This window comes from Pelmatolapia mariae, linkage group LG3_W, assembly GCF_036321145.2.
Source record: "Pelmatolapia mariae isolate MD_Pm_ZW linkage group LG3_W, Pm_UMD_F_2, whole genome shotgun sequence".
NCBI lineage: Eukaryota > Metazoa > Chordata > Actinopteri > Cichliformes > Cichlidae > Pelmatolapia > Pelmatolapia mariae.
Window position 1 is genome coordinate 63,811,737 of NC_086229.1, and position 5,712 is coordinate 63,817,448.

The 5,712-nt window shown below is 40.0% G+C and overlaps 1 long non-coding RNA gene across 2 annotated transcripts; it reads right to left on the reverse strand.

The window, feature by feature from the left end:
• Nucleotides 1-4,977: 4,977 nt before the first annotated feature.
• On the reverse strand, nucleotides 4,978-5,398 carry LOC134624729 (uncharacterized). Of its 2 annotated transcripts, none has more exons than XR_010093633.1 (2): nucleotides 5,277-5,398; nucleotides 4,978-5,006 (listed from the first exon to the last, which is right to left on the reverse strand). It is a non-coding gene; the product is annotated as an uncharacterized LOC134624729 (long non-coding RNA). The 2 variants fall into 2 exon arrangements; XR_010093634.1 differs by lacking the exon at nucleotides 5,277-5,398 and adding an exon at nucleotides 5,111-5,209.
• Between the last annotated feature and the right edge of the window lie 314 nt (nucleotides 5,399-5,712).

The following is a 5,712-nucleotide window of genomic DNA, read 5'->3' on the forward strand; positions in this document are numbered from 1 at the left end:
CATGTACACAAGTCATTAAATTAGATGGGAAAGAATGATTCAGGGTAAACAACTGCACCAAGGGAATTCTATTTTTCTTCTCAAAATGTAAAATGTCTGTTGATAATAAGCAATTTCTAAAACAGACATTATAAAAATCACATTAAACAGAGATGTGATTAACTTTTTATTTTACCAAACATAACATCAATGATGACACAACCAGTCTTCATCAGAAGTGCTCAAATCACTCTCAGCGGCATCGTCCGCAATGTCTTCCTCCTCCTCCTCCGAGTCCATTTCCAGGAGTGGTTGGTGGCTGAGGATTCTCTTGTACGTGTCCTTTACTTTGAGCATTTCAGCTTTCAGTTCACTTTGTTTTTTAAAACCAGGCTATGGACTCCCTTCTGTGCATCCTCCAACATGCCAACAAGGGAGGCTGTAAAAAGAACAAAATAAATAAATATGAGTAAAGTAAAAAAACAAACAAACAAAAAAACCCCTCACCTCATAAACACAAGGAATTAATTAAACTTTTTTTTAAGGGAGAAACCAGTGTTAACTAGCAACCTAGATATAGCTCAAAGATCCAGTAAGACTTTAGCATCTGCTATTATTTTCAATCAATTCATCACCAAATTTATAAATAAATAAAAGATGTGCTTACAGTCTGAGGAGATTGACCCCGACACCACAGATAGCATTCGCAACACTGTCCAGTGATGCCGCATCTCCCTGCAAAGGATCATCTCCTCCTCTCTCAGGCACCTCACAGCCATCACCTTCTCAAAGACCTTTCTCTTTGTCTGGAGGTCAGCAGCAGCTACAGTTTAACAACATCAGATGGGAAAACATAGTAGCATATTATCAGAGGTGGGTCGAGTATCCAAAAATTGTACTCAAGTAAGAGTAGCACTACTTTGAAATATTATTACTCAAGTAAAAGTGAAAAGTAGTCGTCAAAAAAGTTACTCAAGTAAGAGTAAAAAAGTACTTGGTGAAAAGACTACTCAAGTAGTGAGTAACTGTTTGAAATGTCCAATTTATTTTTTAAATAAATGTTATCAGACAAACAGAAATAAATAAATATACAAATTTTAGTATTTTCAAATAGAATATATGTAAAAACATCAACAAAGGCACAACAATTCTAATTTTCAGATTTCAGTTTTTCACAACATAAAGCTTTTTTCACCAATACCTACAGTAAATAATATAAATACATAAACAGTGCAAACAATTTCCAGTGACAAGATATGCTGAAAACCTTATATTCATTTTTGCTCCAAATGGCACAGCAGCCTCAGAGAAAACATTAGAACGAGGCATCTTCAACATATGTTCATACAAGGCAGCTCAGCTTACCATAAGTTGTATGGGTGTGCATCTATTTTTGCATATTTAGCAAAAATGTGCCATTTCTTTACTCAGTGAGGTGATGGTTAAGCTTCATCAGCAGTTTGCTCTCAAGGTTCTTTCTGTGAAGCTGTAACTGTTAAGCAGTGAACAGGAGTCCTGCATGACTAAGAAGTCCTTCACAGGCTCCAGATGCATGAAGAGCTGTATTGACTTTGATCGACAGCTTCTTGATCTGAGGAACGCCATGCAATACAGGGAGTGCAGAATTATTAGGCAAATGAGTATTTTGTCCACATCATCCTCTTCATCCATGTTGTCTTACTCCAAGCTGTATAGGCTCGAAAGCCCACTACCAATTAAGCATATTAGGTGATGTGCATCTCTGTAATGAGAAGGGGTGTGGTCTAATGACATCAACACCCTATATCAGGTGTGCATAATTATTAGGCAACTTCCTTTCCTTTGGCAAAATGGGTCAAAAGAAGGACTTGACAGGCTCAGAAAAGTCAAAAATAGTGAGATATCTTGCAGAGGGATGCAGCAGTCTTAAAATTGCAAAGCTTCTGAAGCGTGATCATCGAACAATCAAGCGTTTCATTCAAAATAGTCAACAGGGTCGCAAGAAGCGTGTGGAAAAACCAAGGCGCAAAATAACTGCCCATGAACTGAGAAAAGTCAAGCGTGCAGCTGCCAAGATGCCACTTGCCACCAGTTTGGCCATATTTCAGAGCTGCAACATCACTGGAGTGCCCAAAAGCACAAGGTGTGCAATACTCAGAGACATGGCCAAGGTAAGAAAGGCTGAAAGACGACCACCACTGAACAAGACACACAAGCTGAAACGTCAAGACTGGGCCAAGAAATATCTCAAGACTGATTTTTCTAAGGTTTTATGGACTGATGAAATGAGAGTGAGTCTTGATGGGCCAGATGGATGGGCCCGTGGCTGGATTGGTAAAGGGCAGAGAGCTCCAGTCCGACTCAGACGCCAGCAAGGTGGAGGTGGAGTACTGGTTTGGGCTGGTATCATCAAAGATGAGCTTGTGGGGCCTTTTCGGGTTGAGGATGGAGTCAAGCTCAACTCCCAGTCCTACTGCCAGTTTCTGGAAGACACCTTCTTCAAGCAGTGGTACAGGAAGAAGTCTGCATCCTTCAAGAAAAACATGATTTTCATGCAGGACAATGCTCCATCACACGCGTCCAAGTACTCCACAGCGTGGCTGGCAAGAAAGGGTATAAAAGAAGAAAAACTAATGACATGGCCTCCTTGTTCACCTGATCTGAACCCCATTGAGAACCTGTGGTCCATCATCAAATGTGAGATTTACAAGGAGGGAAAACAGTACACCTCTCTGAACAGTGTCTGGGAGGCTGTGGTTGCTGCTGCACGCAATGTTGATGGTGAACACATCAAAACACTGACAGAATCCATGGATGGCAGGCTTTTGAGTGTCCTTGCAAAGAAAGGTGGCTATATTGGTCGCTGATTTGTTTTTGTTTTGTTTTTGAATGTCAGAAATGTATATTTGTGAATGTGGAGATGTTATATTGGTTTCACTGGTAAAAATAAATAATTGAAATGGGTATATATTTGTTTTTTGTTAAGTTGCCTAATAATTATGCACAGTAATAGTCACCTGCACACACAGATATCCCCCTAAAATAGCTAAAACTAAAAACAAACTAAAAACTACTTCCAAAAACATTCAGCTTTGATATTAATGAGATTTTTGGGTTCATTGAGAAAATGGTTGTTGTTCAATAATAAAATTATTCCTCAAAAATACAACTTGCCTAATAATTCTGCACTCCCTGTAGATCCACACCTCCAGTGAATGGACATGAAAGGTACCTCTCCAGCTCCCCTGCTTCTGGCTTTCCTGACCCCATGGATCCATCATCTTAATCGAATAGGCTGCTGTTTGTGCTGGCCTCATCCAGCTCTGAGTCTAGGTGATGTCTGATGAAGTGGAGACCTGTGGAAAGATGTATGGTTTTCAAAAGAATTAGGTCTGGTCATTATAGTGCTGTATACACTGCCAAGCTGCAGATGTTTGTTTGGAGCTAGCCTCCAAAAGCTGCCCATACACTGTGCGATTTTTGGCCCATTTTGAGCCAATTTTTCAGTCGCGCAACCGTTTTGGGGATCGGCCGTGTTTTGCCTTAATCGTGTGTGCATCGTGTAGTATACATGGGGTAACGAAAAGCAGTTAACACCTCATGACCAGCTCCCAATCATCAATCGTATGGTCGCATGATAATCAAACCTGTTTGAAATCCTGTCGCCTCTCATCGCAGCCTCTCACACTGCGCACGCACAAACACAGAAATGAAAGAGAAAAGGTGGAGCAGCATGTGATCTGGACACAAGAGATGGAGGCACAACTTGTAGGATGAGGCAAGCTCATCCGAGTATGTAAGCGTAGAGCTGCCACCCAGGCAAAAGAAAAATAGAGCTATATCACGTTATAACGTTAAAAGTTTATTGTTCTAACAATATACTTTCCATGTTCGCACAATATAATATTGATATTGTACGAACGTGATAATTATGTATATTATAATAACGTGATATTATATTGTTCAAACGTGAAAGGTATATTTTTTTTCAAAAACTTACTCAAGTAAATGTAACGGAGTAAATGTAACTCGTTACTACCCACCTCTGCATATTATGATTCAAAAACAAAACATTCAACTACTGCTCAGATAAGGGAGTTTGTTTAAAAAGGATATTTATAAATCGAGAGCTTACGTTCACTTGTGCTCTGCCAGGGCCAAATATCGGTCTGGATGAGGGCATCACTGGATACGATTTGCTTTGTTGGTTCAGCAAGCTTGTTGTAGTCGTCAACAGCAGCCGCCAAGCGTTTCTTCTCATCTAAGATGACCTTGCGAATTCTGTGTCGCCTCTTGTTGCTATCTGTAAATAATCATAAAAATTTCACATCTTCACATAATGTATATATTTACATTTTAATCTACACTCCTCAATTTGTTTGCTAGAACACGCATCACATCCAGCTTAAACAAACCTGGATCTGATTTTATTCTGTTTACAAAGTAGCTGTACAAGCTGTACAAACTGAGCATCAAACGGTCCATTTCAAAGAAACTGTGACACCATTTTGTCTGTAAAGACTTTGTGTTCGCACTCTGATGATGACGACAAGCGTGCCTGCAACGCTCCAAGGCTGCCATCAGTTTGATCAGTTTCTAACTGAGAGGAATATTAATCAGAATACAGGATGAGTAACAGTCACCAAACTACAGTGGACTCTGTAGTCACTGACTTGATGACATTCATTATAAGACATCTGTAGCCTTCATGTGCTGCATTATCATGAGATAACAAGTATATCGGTGTTCAGGTTTATAAAACCAACTAGTACGAGATCACTTCAACCCAGGTTCAATCCGATTTGATCAACTCTGCCATAAATTCTGCTTTTACAAGGCTTATTTTTCATTGTTTGTTGACACTGTCAGAAAGATCTTAATTCTTCCTTAAGTTCTTTAATGAGGCCATGGTGGGTCCTATTGTTATACACGAGTGCATTATATTGAGACTCACCTTCAGCCCATTGCTGCAGTGTGTCGTCATCCACACCCAGCTCATTTTTGGTCGCATTCAGGCTCTCCACTTGTTCTCTAAGGATCCTTATGATCTAAGAATACATTAATAAATGTCATTCATATTGACATTAAAAGAGTACTGGTGTTTGTTTCCCCCATTACCACACACATTAAAATGGGTTTTGAAAATAATCACCTTGAGATATCTCTGGCTCAAACTGCGGCCCAGTTGTTCCACTTTCCTTTTGTTCCACCCCAAAGCCAGGAGGGTCGGCATGTCTGTTCGCCCTGCATTTCAGTTAGTATACAAATAAGAATTAATGAGCAGGAGACTGAGTGGAATCTCACACACAGACACATACCTGCTTTAGACATGTACTTCGTTGTGATGGCCGCCCTAGACAGGAAACTGTTTACTTGTTCCACCTCTTCTCCAACTGTTGAACCGGCCCCATCCTGAAACGCACCTCCCCATTTGATCTATAGAAAGGTCACAATACATGACTGCTGAATTCATTCAACCTTATAACAAAATGTCTTAAACTAATCCATAATAGGGTGGAATGGGGTTATTTATTCGCTTGTTTAAAAAAATTCGGTTACGGCCCCAATTTCATTTCATGGATAAGACTTTTATATACATCACCCAAAGCCTCTATAATCATAAATGGTAAATGTTCACGTTATCTTAAGTTGACAAAGGGTACCCGTCAGGGCTGTCCAATCAGTCCATTGTTATTTGCCCTGGCCATAGAGCCCCTCTCTATTACACTCAAAACCTTGCCATCAATTGTAGGT